Genomic DNA, 15,089 nt, shown 5'->3' on the forward strand with positions numbered 1-15,089 from the left:
CAGCCCCCCGGGCCCTGGAGACAAGACCCTGTCTTCCAGCTCGTGCTGGTCCATTTGGAGCTGTGTCAAACACTCTGTCTTGCTTTGTAGTTCCTGGGACAAAATGAAAATCTTGTTCAATCTGAGGTTTGCAAATTAGCGGGCACTGTTCCAGGTCATTCAGTTCCATCTAAACCTCTGGAACATGGAAGCCAGTAACCCCACAGGTGCCCAGGGACAGCTGTGTCTCAAGGCAGTCGTCTTTCATTGGCAGAGGTACAGCCTTCTCTGCCACTTTCTGGTTTTTCACAGGCACTGAGTCAGAGCTGATGAGCAATCCATCCCTGTTTCTAAGGCCATCTGTGAGCTGGGTGGCAGTGGAGAGGAGCAGGCACGGAAGCTGAGATGGCACTCCTACTGGGATGCTCCCCGGGCAGACCAATGGATGTGCGTGTCCATCCCTCCTTAGGACAAGCCCAGAAGCTGTAACAGATGGCTGCTGCGTTCTTCCTTTTGGAGGTGTCAGGGGTGGAAAGCTCTTGGATTTCTCTGGCAGGTTACTGTCAGGGCGGGGGACCAGTGCATTAGGCAGTAGGTGATCCCTTTTGAGAACTTAATCCATAACTGCTCCCTTCTTTGATGCCACTGGCAGGGCATAAACTCAGAGCGGGAGAGAGGAAAACAGAGCCCATTCTGTGAGAAGCCACCTGGTTGGCAAGGCGGGAGTGGAAGGAGAGAAAAGAGATGGTTAGGACTTGATCCCCCTGTAATTTCCCAGTGCCGATGCTGGGAAGTATGGTGCTCTGGGAAGACCAGGGGTACACAGAGTGTGGAGGGTGGCTGAGGAGGAGGAGTTGTCCCTTATAGGGGAACGAGGGAAGGCTTCCGGGAGGAGGTGTCCTAGTGGCCCCATTTGGGAGGGTAGGAGGGTTTCTGCAGGAGGCATTCCAGACAGAAGGAAGAGCAGCTGACTTCTATGTGTGAAAGACAGTGGGTGAGAATCAGGAAGAAATGATTTTGAGAGACATGACTGGTGAGTAAGCACATTAGTCAGGGAGATGCGAAGGAAGACCAGAGGGAGGCCCCTTCTGACACCTTCTAATCAGCAGAAGATAAGAAATCTGACAATACCACGGCTGGGGAGAGGTGTGGAACAACAGGAACGCTCACCCACAGTCGACAGGTGTGCAAATTGTTGCAGGCACGCTGGAGAACAATGCTGCCTTGTCCAGTCGGGGGCACGAGCACTTTCCCTGTAACCCAGCAGTTCCACTCCCAGGCACACGTGCGAGCTTTGAGCCCCGGGCACAAGATGCCCTCAGCAGCCCCGCTCACAGCAGCAAAGACTGGAAAGGGTACAGCTGCTCACTGGCAGGTGGAGGGCCACAGAAACCGAGGTTTAGTCATGCATGGAACCAGAAGTAGCGGTGAAAACGAGCCAGGACTTCTGTCCCCAAACAGATCCTGGCCCGACTTTCATTGGCAGAAATGGTCCTGTGGGCCCAACCCTCAGTCAATCATTTAGGCAGGGGGATAGAATGCATAATTGCTCAAGCCAGGCAGGTCTCCCTTCTGAGGCCCCACCTAAACCGAAACTGGGCTGACTGTGGGGGAGGAGTGCATCCCCAAAGGAAATGGGGGTACCACAGAGAGCATTGTTGGTGCCCTTGACACCCCACATCACTGTTGATGTGTCCTCGTGCCCCTAGCCCAGCTGCCGGGAGCTCTGGGGCTCCCACCTGGGCTCCAGGACCCCTTCCCGCTCTGCCCTGGGGGTTTGGGTCCTGGTGCCCCTGCCCACGACAGCTCAGGGCCAGCGAGCGACTGGTGAGGGAAGAGGATTGCAGGACGACTGGGAGGTGTGACCTTCCCCTAAAATCTCATCCTTAGTTTCCTCCCCTTCCTTCACTCCCTCCCCAGGCTTCTCTTAGCAGCCTTCAAATCTTTGACTCACATCCATTTCTGGAGGAGTCTGACCTAAGACATTTCACCAAGCGAGAAGCGAACAGAGCCTGAGCTCCAAACACAACAGACAGCAAGAGGAACAGCAGAGGGAAGTGGGTTCGCAAACCTGGATGAGCCACAAACCTCTCTGGACTTCATTCAGCTTCCTCATTTAAAAACAAAAGTTTACAGAAGAAACAACTATGAGTGGCCAGGAAGCACGTGGATGCACGCACGGCACCGTGAATAGTCAAGGAAACAAAAGCATTTTCCCTCTGTCAGGTGGCAGGGATGGGGAGAATGTGGCCCGGGTGCAGAGAGGGCCTCTCCTACTTTATTGATGGAAGCATAAATTGCTACAATCTTTTGGGAGGGTAGTCGGGCAGTATCTATAAAAATATTAGGTGGGAAAACCTTTGACCCAGCAATTCCACTTCTGTGAATTTATCCTGCAGCAATACATGCACATGAATGCAAAGAAATGTGTACAGATATGTAAATTCAGACTGTGACAGCGACAACTTATAAACAACCTGAATGTCCTTCAGTTGGGGACTGGTTAAAAATGAGGGCGCATTCCTACAGGGACATACCAGACAGCCATCAGGAGGAACGTGCTCTGCCTCTGGGTTCTGATGAAAAAACCTGCCCAGCATCTAGGACTCGGCGAACAAAGCAAATCGCAAAGCAGGATGTACAGTGAAATCCCCTGTTTATAAGAAGTATTTCTAAATATAAATATTATAAATTTGCAAATGCTTAGAACACAGTCTGGAAGAATGCAATTGGACTGGCTCACCTGTGGTTCCTCCTGGGAGTGGGGGTGGGGATTTTCTCGGCAGTTTTTGGATTCTTTTTAGTGTTTGTTTTTAAGAAAATGGGTCACTTTCCTCATTTTTTCTAACTTGGAAATTTTAAGCGGGAGTAATTAAATGCCTGTTGACCAGGCCCTCTGCACTGAGCTTCGCCGCAGACTATGCTGTCTCGTCCTCACGGCAGCCCTGTGAATGGGAATTGCTGCCGTCCCCCACATTACAGATGAGGAGACACATCCAGAGGGCCATGGAGGTCACAAGATGCAGAGCCGAGACCCAACCCAGACGCAGGTCTGGACCCTTAACCACGATGCCGCCTTAGCTCACAAGAGTAACATGAGGGGTCATCCAACTTCATTCCGTAGCAGCAGAAGCCCTGTGTTCAAAGAAAATGGAATGGAAGTCCAATTTATAACCCGGATAAGAAGGGGGTCGTTCTGGTAGAAGAGAAGCCGTGCTACTCTCTCTGCCCCTCCCTTCATCACACCCCCGCCAAGGGCCACGGAGTTCCCAGGAGCCCGGTTTGAAAATATGAAGCCAGGCACCTTTGAGGGCCCTGCTCTTTGTTTGACACGCTAGGATTCTAATAATGCCGCTTCCATTGAAAGGGACTGAAAGGAAAGAAGGCAGAACTGTGTTACCAGGTCATTCAAAACCAAGTGAGGAGTCATCACGCTTTAAATAAAAAGCTAAGTGTCGAAAGTCAAGCGTCACCTCCTGATTGAGCCTCAGCAGGTTGATGGAACCACTGTCCCCCATAGAACGCCTGGGTGCAGAAGACACTCCGGCGTGGTGAATGCTGTTTTGATAAAAAACCTGGACCCTCAACATCACCAGCCTGGAACAGCAGCTCCCCTCACCTACGCTTTCTTCCGTGTTTGTCTCTCCCCATTAGAACAGGCAGCAATTTCTGCCCATTCTGCTCACTGTCAGGCCAGCTCATAGCAGATGCTCAATTAATGCTTGATGAATGAATGAATGAATGAACGAACAAACGAACACAGGTTTGACTGACCGACCTCTATGCAAGCAGGCACCAACTAACAGTTCTTAAGCCACAGTGGCTTTGAGATTTAAGCTGCAAAACAAGATAAATAATCGCACTGGGATTTTAGCTCATCAAATAAGATAAATACCCGAGTCCATACTGACGTAAATAAATGAGTGTGTAAATAAACGGGGACGAGTTCCACTTAATGAATGGGGAAGGAGTGAGGGAGACAGCAGGTCACCGTGAGAACGCCATGTGGCTGGATCCACTCACGGATGCTAAAATCAGTGGGAGGACGTGTAAGGAGGAGCTGGATTTGCACAGTCGCAAAGTATTTCCCTCAAAATATTAATTTGTCAATTACAAAGGGAAAAATAATAACTTTACAATAAAGAAACCCGGCAGACACCTGTTTAACTAAGTGGTCTCTTAGTTTTGAGAATTATCCCAGAATCAGAAGAAAACATCAGACAGACCCAGATAGAGCAAGATTTCACAAAATATCTGACCAGTACTCTTCAAAAATGTCAAGATCAAAAAAAAGAAAGATGAGGAAAGACCGAGGAGCCATTACAGATTGAGAGAGACCAAGGAGACGTGGCAGCTACAGGCAATGTCAGATCTGGAACGGAAAAGGAACACTGGCTGGGGGTCAGCGAACTACGGTCTGCGGGCCAAGTTTGGCCCTCTGCCTGCTCTTGTAAATCCACTTTTTTTGGTACACAGCCGAGCCTGTCCATCTATGTGTCGTCCACGGCTGCTTCGGGGCTACGACAGAAGAGCTGAGTGATTGCAACAAAGACCACATGGCTCACAAAGCCGGAAATATTTACTATCTAGTCCTTTACAGAAAGAGTTTGCTGACTCCTGTGTTAGTGGAGAAACTGGTGAAATCTGAAAAAGCCTGTAGTTTAGTTAATAGTATTTTAACAATGTTGATTTCTTTTTTTTAATTCAGCTTTTTTGTTTTAAAGATTGGCACCTGAGCTAACAACTGTAGCCATCCTTTTTTTTTTTTTTTTTTCTGCTTTATCTCCCCAAATCCCCCCGGTATGTAGTTGTGTACTTTTAGTCATGAGTCCTTCTAGTTGTGGCATGTGGGATGCCGCCTCAGCGTGGCCTGATGAACGGTGCCATGTCCACGCCCAGGATCGGAACCAGCAAAACCCTGGGCTGCCACAGCGGAGCGCGCGAACTCAACCACTCGGCCCCTGGGCCGGCCCCAGCAATGCTGATCTCTTAGTTTTGAGAATTATCCCATCGTTCTACAAGATGTAATCATTAGGCAAAACTGGGTGAAGGGAATATGCAAACTCTCTGTACTATCTTTGCAACTCTTCTGTAAATCTAAAATTATTTCAAAAATTAAAAAAATTTTAATTAAAAAAAGCCCAGATGCTTTTGCAAGAGACATGTGTGGGTGAAGGGGGCCAGGCTCAAGGCTGGCCTTGCGGAGCCGCCATAGGTGTCGGAGGAGGACTTACCCCACTCAGGATACTTGGGCTCAAGAAACAGAAGCCCGCTCCAGACTACCTGGGGCAAAAGGGCAAGTGGTTCAAACCCGAGGGTGTGGGTGCACTGCAGCTCCCTGGAGCCTGGAACCAGGACAGTCACCGTGCGAGTGTGCGACTGTGTGAGTGTGCGAGTGTGTGTGTGGAGTGTGTGGGGTTTCTCTCAGTGTCTTTCTCTGTGTCTCTCTGTCTCTCTCTCTGCATCTCTGTGTCTCTCTGTTTCTCTGTGCCTCTTTGTTATTCTCCCCTGCTTCTCCCTGTTCTCTGTGTATCTCTGTCTCCGTGTCCATCTCTTTCGGTCTCTCCCTGTTCTTTTCCATTTCTCTGGCCTCTGTCTCAGAGCCTCTCTCCTGGTCCCCCCTGTGCCTCGCTCTCTCTGTCTCTCTCTGTTTATCCCTCTGTCTTTCAGGGTATCTCCCTGTGTCTCTGTCTCTCCCTGCCCTCTCTGTTCCTTTCTCTGACTCCCTGTATATCTTCTTCTGTTCCCTGCCGGTCTGTTTCTCCCCCGTCTTGCTGTGTCTCTGTGACTCTCTTGTCTCGTGCGGCTCCTCTGCTCTCTGCCTTCTTCTAGACTTCCATCATTCCTCTCCTCACATGCTGCCCACAGCACCCAGGTTGACAGAAGCGCAGAGACGATGCCCCAGCCCACTGGGGGGCCCAAGTCCACATTCCCCAGAGACAAAATCTGGCCAACCCGTACTGGGCCAGAGTTCATCCTTGGCCCAGTCGGTGGTAAGCAGGGGCAAGGTCATGGGGCACAACCTGACCCCTGGGACCTGCACCTGGAAGGGCGATTATTAAAGCAGGGAATACCCCAGGGCTATCCAGCTAACACCGTGGGGTGGAAATGATCCATCCGGCCACAGAGTAAAGGCTAACCAGAGGGATGGAGGAGAGGAGAAAACAGACGTTCACGGATCACATCCGTTTCCTACTGCTGCTGTAAGCCCTACATCTATTCTCTTCCATTCTGAAGATCAGGAGACCAAGCTGGGTCAGCAGGGCTGCGTTCCTCAGGCAGGCTCCAGGGGAGGATCTCTTTCCTTGCCTTTTGCAGCTTCTAGAAGTTGCCTGCATTCCTTGGCTCGTGGCCCCTTCCTCTACTTTCAGAGCCAGCAGTGTAACATCTTCACATCTCTCTCTCAGACTTCTGCTTCCATCCTCTCATCTCCTTCTCTCTCTCTGACCCCCCTGCCTCCCTCTTATAAGGACCTTTGTGATTCCATTGGGCCCCCCTGGATAATTCACGATACGCTCCCCATCTCAAGATCCTTCACTTAACCGCATCTGCAGAGCCCCCTTTGCCATGTAAGGTAACACATTCCCAGGCTCCAGGGGTTAGGGTGTGACATCTTTGGGGGAGAGGGGGCATGGTTCATCTTGCCACACTGATCATCCGTTAAGGTCAGACGTGTTGCGTACAAGACACGTGTCCCACCTCTGGCCTCACACGCCCCTTACAGGAAGGAAGACGAAGAAGAAGGAAAGGGCAGCACCTCTTTTAGGAAAGAAAAATCTTCCCCAGGAATCTTTAGCACCTTTCCACTTGGGTCTAATTGGCCAGAACTCTTTCCATGGGAGTTGAATTTTGTTAAAGGCTTTTTCTGCATCAGTTGAGATGAGCACGTGGTTTTCCCCACGTGATGTGTTACATTGATTTGCATATGTTGCACCATCCTTGCATTCCAGGAATGCATCCCACTTGGTCGTGATGTCTACTGCTTCTAATGAGCCGCTGGATTCCCTTTGCTAGGATTTTCTTGAGGATTTTGCATCAACGTTCACAGGGGATATTGGTCTGTAGCTTCCTTTTCTTACTGCGGCTTTGTCTGACTTTGGTATCAGGGTAATGCTGGCCTCTTAGAATGAATTAGGAAGTGCTCCTTCCCCTTCAATTTTTTGGAAGAGTTTGAGGAGGATTGGTGTTCTTTAAGTGTTTGTTAGAATTCACCAGTGAAGCCATCAGGTCCAGGGCTTTTCTTTCTCAGGAGGTTTTTGATTACTGATTCAATCTCCTCACTAGTTAAAGATGTATGGTAACAGAATTTGAACCAGGTTTATATACCTCCAGACTCTAGTGCCCACAATAAGAGGTTTTATGAGTGAGCTTACTCTGTGTGTGTGTGTGTGTGTGTGTGTGTGTGTGTGTGTTTATGTGTGTGCAGCCACAGACAGCAAGGTGAAGAGAAGACATTTTCTGCTTTGGATGAAACTCCATTAGACTGTGTGTCACTTGAGGGTAGAGACTGTCTTATTCTTTATTTTACTCCCAGTAATTAGCACTCAATAACTGTTTGCCCATAAAGAAAGTCAATTTTCCCAACATCTTATGCTAAATTAGAATCCCCCCTACCCGATATTTATAGGACCTCCTTTTCCATACGTCTCAGTGTAGGTTCCACCAAAAGCAGAGCCTGTCACAAGGCCCTAGGTGCAAGTAGTTTATTTGAAAGAAAGATGATCCCAGGGGAGAATGGAGAGGTGAGATAAGTGAATAACAGCTGTGTTAATGAATGGGAGAGAGCTGTGAGCAACTGGGGTTCAATGCTGCTGGGGACCCTCTGAGAACTACCCTCTGGACAGTGGGGAGGCTGGGGCATTGATTCACCCACTCCTGATTCCTAAAGCTGAGCTCCAGAGCTGTACCTGCTGGTGGAGGAGGCTGCTGAAGAAAGGAAGAGAGACCCAGGCACCTGTCTCGGGTTCTGGTTATCTATTGCTGCAAACAAACCACCCCAAATGTAATGACATGAAACGGCAAGAGTCATTTTGTTATTGTCTCTAGTGGTTGGCTAGGCTCAGCAGGGCGGCTCTTGCTCCAGTTCTCACAGTCAGATGGAGGTTGGAGCTGGGGGCATCTTGAAGGCTTCCTCACTCACATGCCTGGTGGTGGTGCTGGCTCTTAGCTGAGACCTCAGTTGGGGCTGTCAGCCAGACACCTCCTTGTGGCCTGTCCACGTGGCTTGAGCTTCCCCACAGCATGGCAGCAGTTCTACTAGTGAGTGTCCTGGGAGAGCCAGACAGAGCCACGAGGTGACCTGGCCTCAGGAGTCACACAGCAGCACTTCTGCCCATGCCACGGTGCACCCAGAGTCCGAGGAGGGGACACAGAGCTCGCCTCTTTGTGGAAGTTTTGCAGATGCATTGTGAGGAGAGCACGTCGAATGGGAGGTGTTATTCAGCCATTCTGGAAGGTACAAGCCCCACATGCGAGCAGCTGACCACAGGCTGGTCCTGGAGCAGCAAGTGCCCTCAGGTAGACTGAGGGAGGCAGGGGAGGGCCCAGCAGCCACTTCCGCTACTGCACCTCATGTGAGGTTCTCACATGTTTTTGAGTCCCCTGTGTGGCTCTGCTGCTTGATGGATGTAGTATATCTTTGTGTCATCTAACGTTTGCTGAATGTGTGAATGGACGTGGATGTGGCTGGGTCGTCCCTTTAATCGGCAGGGCGAGGACAGCTGAGGCAGCAGAATTTGGGGTGTTTGTTATGTTCTGGATGTTTCTCCAGAATGTGAGGGATGAGATGTGAATGAAGAACCAGGAGATCTGGATTCTGGAAAGACAAGACAAGGTGATGCAAGGGAAGGACCCAGACCAGAGAGCAGGAGACCTGGGCACTAGTCCCGGTTCTGACCGTGGGCATGTCCTTCACCATTCTGGACCTCCCAGCCGGACCTGAGGCCTGACGCCCTTTCTTAGCCCTAACATGCTCAATGCTTCATTAATGACTGGGGGCTGCTTGGCCCCAGAAACTCTGATGAGCTCATGTTGGGCTCCTGTTAGCCTTTGGGGGACCTTGGTGCTCACAAAGCATGCGTCCCCATTTACAGATGAGGAAACTGAGGCTCACTTAGCCCCTTACTTGTGATATCACCTACAGAAGGGGGAAAGGAGATGTTCAGACATTCCTCCACATGCCGGACAATGTGCTTGGAGACTAAAAGGTGTCCGCTATTCATCCTCACTGGCACCCTGGCCGTGGGAGTCGGGTGAAGCGTACCCACTTACAGAGGAGGAGACCAGGCCTTGGCGGGTTGAAGTGCTCTGGCCCCAAATCACAGAGGAAGTAAGGGGTGCAGCTCATCTGCAGTGTTCTTCATGCTTTTGTCCTAACAATGTGTCCAAGTCGATTAACGTCCTTGCACTTTCCTCTATATGCAAGGCCCTCCCAAACGCCAGAGCAGCAGGAGATCCACGGCCAGTTGTTATTTCCCCCCGTGCTCACAGAGATCCAGGGTGGGGCTGGGGGCAGGGAGGGCATTTTCTCCCCAGGGGTCAGGTAAGTGCACCCCCTCTCACCTTGGGGGTTTTCTGCGGGAACCTGTGACCCTGCTGTTTCAGGAAAGACTTCTGTACCAGGGCAGCAGGAGTGCATGCAGCTCTGTTTGTTTTGCTTTTTCTCTCTTCTTACCCAAGATGAGTTTGACAACAGTGTATGAGCCCTAAGCCTTGCTCCAGCCCTGCCTTGGCACAGCATGTCCTCATGGGTGCGAAAGGTCAGACAAACCTGGGTGGCAGGGTTAGCTCTGAGCTGACTGGGCACAAAACCTCCCATGACATCGTCTGGACTGACGTCACCGGGACAGGCAGGTACCCCCAGACAGCGCCAGGCCTCAGGAAATCCGCCTTTGCTGGGGCTTGCTGGGTCCGCGGAGCCCCAGGTGCCCTGTGGAGGAGACCGGCGGCTCCGCACACCCCGTCTCTGCCTCCAGGGGGCCTCTCTGCTTCCCCTTTGCTCTTTATGCTGAGCTTCTGCGTCAGATTCTGTTTGAAGAGACAGTTCTAGGAGGGAAGGGGGTGCAAACCATCCAGCCTCCATCCAATCACTCCTCTGGATGGGATGGGAAGCAGCCCAGAGAGGGGACAGGGTCGCCCAGGGTCCCGGGGAAGTGGGCTGTGAGCTAGGGTGCTCTGGCTGTGTGGACGGTCTCCCACCTGCCACTGCTGACCCACGTGGGGACGGCGCCACCAAGCCCATCTTGTTCCCGTCTGACTTTTTTCAGAACTGACATTGGTTTGGGGCAATTTGCACTTTGTGGAGCATCTTTCATTGAGAAAGGCAACTAGGTCAATGGGAGAGCCAGACAGAAATGTCGTGTCTGCAGGAGCCCCAATAGTGCTTCTTGGGGCCACCCCTGAAGTAGACCTGGCCCCCCATCCTTCCCCTGCATCGCTCTGTCTTGTCCTTCCAGAACCCAGAACTGCTGGTTCCTAATTCGCCCCTCCCCCCATGTTCTGGAGAAATGTCCGGAACATAACAGGCACCCCAATTCTGCTGCCGCCGTTGTCTCTGCCACGCATGCGTGACAAAGGCATAACCCAGCCGCACACAGAAGTGTGGGGCTGACTTTCCGGCCATCTCCGAGTTGGTGACTTAGACACAATCTTTACGACACTTCTCGTTTCCTGGGTGTTGCCAGCTGAGTCCCGGAGCCCAGTCCTGTCCACCTTCTCGTGGATCCTCAGAACCAGCAGGAGGCAGACGGCAGAGGTGGCAGAGGTGTGGGAGGCAGGAAGGAAATGATGGCAAACACACAACTCTGCATCCCTTCCCCGCAATTCACCCTCACAACAAGCGCCTGAGCGGGCTCTCCTTGCCCGTTTTCTGACTGGGGAACTGAGGCTCAAAGAGGTAAGTGGGACAACTCCCTGTGCTGCTCGTGGTTGTGCAGGACAGAGCCTGTGTGACACCAAAGCCAGCCCCTCTGCCTCACTGCCCTGACTCTGGACTTCCTCAGAAGGAGGAGATGGGGATTAGGAGATGGGGATGCACGCCCCGGCCCCGCTCTGATGCTCCCCACCTCTCAGACCTTGGGCAGGTTCCACAGCTTCTCAGGCTCTTCATCTAGAAAATGGGAATAGCTAGTTGGGAAAATTAAGCCCAAATACCTAACATGCCAGATCACCCTGCAGGTCCCCAACAGATGTCAGCCCTGGCCCACGTCGTTGTCGAGGTTAGTCATTGTCACCCTTCCGAAAGACTGTGTAGCTGGTGAGCGGCTGGCCTGGCACTATCCAGCTGACCCTGGCAATAGGGCCTGGAGGGAGCTACCCTTCTTACGTGGCCAGTCCACCCTACCCTGACACTCACTTGGGTCAGCAGGCACAGTCCTGGCAGGAAACAGGGAATTCACACGCTAACAGGAGCAGGAGAGTTCACAAGGGCTGAGCAGTGAGCACCGTCAGAGAAAACCAGCAGGGACAGGCCCAGGCTGGCAACAGTGTCCCCACCCTCAGGCCTGAAGGGCAAGAGAAGGGAGCAGATCCTGGAACCCAGGAGGAGCTGCTGCTGGATGAGGTGGGGCTGCCTGCAGCAGAGAACAGCAACTCAGCCTGGCAGGGAGAGGGCGAGTAAGCACCCCGACCTCCATGCATCCCGCCCTCGTTCCTCCCACTGGTCAGACCCCGTGGGCAGCCTGAGTGCGATGGGGTCTGTGCAGGCCAGCCTCCTAGGGCAGGGAGGGGACAGAGCGTGGACTGGAGGTGCATGGGGTGAGGTGGGGACAGGCGGAGTGTGCAGCAGCCTGACCTCACCCCCTCTTGGCTCTGGGAGTCCTTTAATTTCACTGCCTGGTGGAGCAGGTGGCTTTGCCCAGCTGCCAACTTGCCTGGCTCATCTTTCTCCTCTGCCCAACGCCTCTTTCCCCCAACCCCATTTTGAGTCTGCAACAATAGTTGAAAGGCAGCTGCTACCAAATTGCCCTGGGAGCACAGAGCCAGGGAGGAAGTGCGTCTGGGCTCATGCGCTGATGGGGGAGTGTGTGGAGAGCCACCTGCCAGCTGCTCGGTGGCAGAGCGGGCGGGAGACTGAGGCTCTGGGGCCTCAGAATGACAGGCCGGCAGCAAACCTCCTCCAGACCCCCTCGGCCAGGCTTCCATCACTTCCCTATGAATACACCTGAGGCTGAGTGTGGACACAGGAAGCTGATTTTTCCTGGGCACCTTTTTAAAAGCTCTCTTTGGATGGCCCGTTGCTATTCTGGGCACTCGGCTTCCTTTCCAGCTGCCTGTGATAAAGAATCAAAGGCAAGCAGCCCGGCTAGACACCTGCTGTGGGCCCAGGCTCTCGGGGGTCTTCTCACTCCACGCTCCTGCCGGAGGGGAATCATGGGCTCCCTTTGGCTGCTGAGGAAACAGAGGTTCAGGAAGCTTCTGAGACCTGTGCGCTCCACGAGCAGGTGCAAGAGTGGAGACTTAGTCCTCTGCCCGGCTGGAGCGCAGCTCAGCGTCTGTCGACTCCACCTTGCTTGCTGTTCCGACCAGCAGAACCTGCTGCCCCTCAGCCCTCCCCCCACCCAGAGCCCCTCCAGGAGCCTGCCTTGACTGGCACACATAGCCTTATCCAGGGCTGATGCTCAGCAGGGAGAAAAGACTGGAATATGTTCACACTTAGACATTCATAGCCTGGGCCCCCCACTGGAGCCACACGGCCCTTCCTCCAGGACCCCCAGGCCTCCTCACAAGCTGTCAGGGGAGGAACAGCTTGGCCGGTGCTCTCGCGGGGCCAGCTGGTGAGCAGTTTGAACGCCGGCCCTGTCCTGGTCTCTACCTAGCTCTGTAGATCCCTGTGGTCTCCAGTTGTTTGCTTTCTTGATCATTTTTTTTTAATGGAGGTAAAATTCTCACAACATAAAATTAACCATTTTGAAGTGTATAATTCAGTGGCATTTAGTACATTCACAGTGTTGGGCCAGCACCGCCTCTCCCCAGCTCTGTGGCGTTCCCTGTCCTGGACATTTCATATAAACAGAATCACACAGTATTGGGTCTTTGGTGACTGGCTCCTTTTCCTTGGTGTGAGGTCTTCAAGGATCGTCCATGCGTTAGCCTGTGTCAGTCCTTATTGTCTTTTTATGACTGAAGGAGATTCCATTGTACAGATGTACCCCATTTTGCTTATCCACGCATCTGTGGGTGAACACTTGGGTTTCTTCCGTCTTTTGGTGATTGTGAATAATGCTGCTATGAACATTTGTGGGCTAGGTTTTTTCTGAATACTCATCTTCAGGTTTTTCAGGGCGACACCTGGGAGTGGAATTGCTGGGTCTTCAGGTAACCCTCTGTTTGCTGAGGCCCATAATGGTTGCCAGGCCTGTTCCATGTGGCACATGCTTCCTCCGTGAGGAAATGTCTTTGGTCTCCTCCACAGTGTGCAGTCCCAGCTCAGCTGGCAGACCGGAGGCTCCTGGGGCTGTGGCGCCTCCATGGGTGTGAGCGTGTGGACCCTCACCCCAAGGTGGTGGGGTGTTGATCTGTGGCCTTGCCAGGCACATGTGACCACAGCCGTGAACCAGCCCTTGCCTCTCCGGGGCTTTCCAAGATGCTCCCCAGCCCCTTCCTGCCCCCAGCACCCCAAACAGCCACATTCACCCCAGAGCTGATCTTCGTCTCTATAGGCCCTGCCTCTCCCAGGGCTGCCATGTAAAGCTGTGCGAGTTGTGCCCTGCCCAAGGGCATCATGCCAACGGGGCGGGGTGGTTGAAATCAAGCCCAGACGCACCATGGAAGCCCCATGCGGTTGGGAGCTTCCAGAGTCACTCCATCCACATTGAGGAGGCACCGCATCCATCTTCAGGGACATTGCAGCCACCTTTAGGGACATTGCAGCCACCTTCAGGGACATTGCAGCCACCTTCAGGGACACTGCATCCACCTTCAGGGACACTGCATCCACCTTCAGGGACACTGCATCCACATTAAGGGGCACTGCATCCACCTCAGGGACACTGCATTCACTTCAGGGACGCTGCATCCACCTTCAGACGGTACTGCATTCATCACTGGGGGCACTGCATCCAACTAAGGGACACTGCATGCACCTTCAGGGGGCACTACATCGACATTCTGGGACACTGCATCCACCTTCAGGACGTACTGCATCCACCTCAAACACTGCATTCACATTCAGGCACACTGCATCCACCTTCTGGAGGTACTGCATTCACCTTCTGGGACACGGCATTCACCTTCTCGGACACTGCATCCACTTTCAGAAGGTACTGCATCCACCTTCAGGGACACTGCATCCCCTACAGAAGGTACTGCATCCACCTTCAGGGACACTGCATCCACCTTCACGGACACTGCATACACGTTCAGGGGGCACTGCGTCCACCTCCTGGGGCTTTGATCCATCTCCAGGTGACACATTTTCCACATCACACAGGGCACCTTGGGGGCTAGTGGCAGCCTCGATCCCTAGACATGCCAGCACCGACTCCCCTGCATGACTGTAGCTCTCTGTTCTCCTGCCTTTGTTTGTGACCTTCTGTCTCACCTTCAACATTCACCCCCTTGGCCTGGGCTGCAAATATTATTGACACCACCAGTGGTCACAGGTCATCCCCTTGCCTGCCAGTGCACTGGCAGTCCGCTCTAAATGACTCTCTGTCCCCCACCTCTGACCTCGCAACCTCTGGCTTTACCCCCAGGATTTCCAGCCCCCAACACTCAGACTTTTCTAGGTTCCTTCCACCAGCTCCAGAGAACTCCCTTCTCCTTTCCAGACCCCCGACCAGGCCCCCTACCACACTCCTGCTCCTCCTGGGGGGCTATTTGCCAGGCGTGGGCCCCTGAGGCCTCCCTAACCCGCTCAGTGCACACACGTGTGCCCGGTCACAGCAGAGGTTCCGGCGTAAACACACTCCGATCTAACCTCAGACATGCATTTCCATAAGGCACGCACGTGTGTCACACAGGTGCAGAGCTTACACACGCACACATGGGCCTGGCCTTTCCTTCCCCTCACCTCGGGCGGGGGGTGTCTGTGATTAAACCTGATGAAGAGACAGATGCCACGAGCGTAACTGCGCATGTGAACCAAGCCGCGAGGTGCAGCAACGCCGTCT

Source organism: Equus caballus, chromosome 11, assembly GCF_041296265.1.
Source record: "Equus caballus isolate H_3958 breed thoroughbred chromosome 11, TB-T2T, whole genome shotgun sequence".
Lineage (NCBI taxonomy): Eukaryota > Metazoa > Chordata > Mammalia > Perissodactyla > Equidae > Equus > Equus caballus.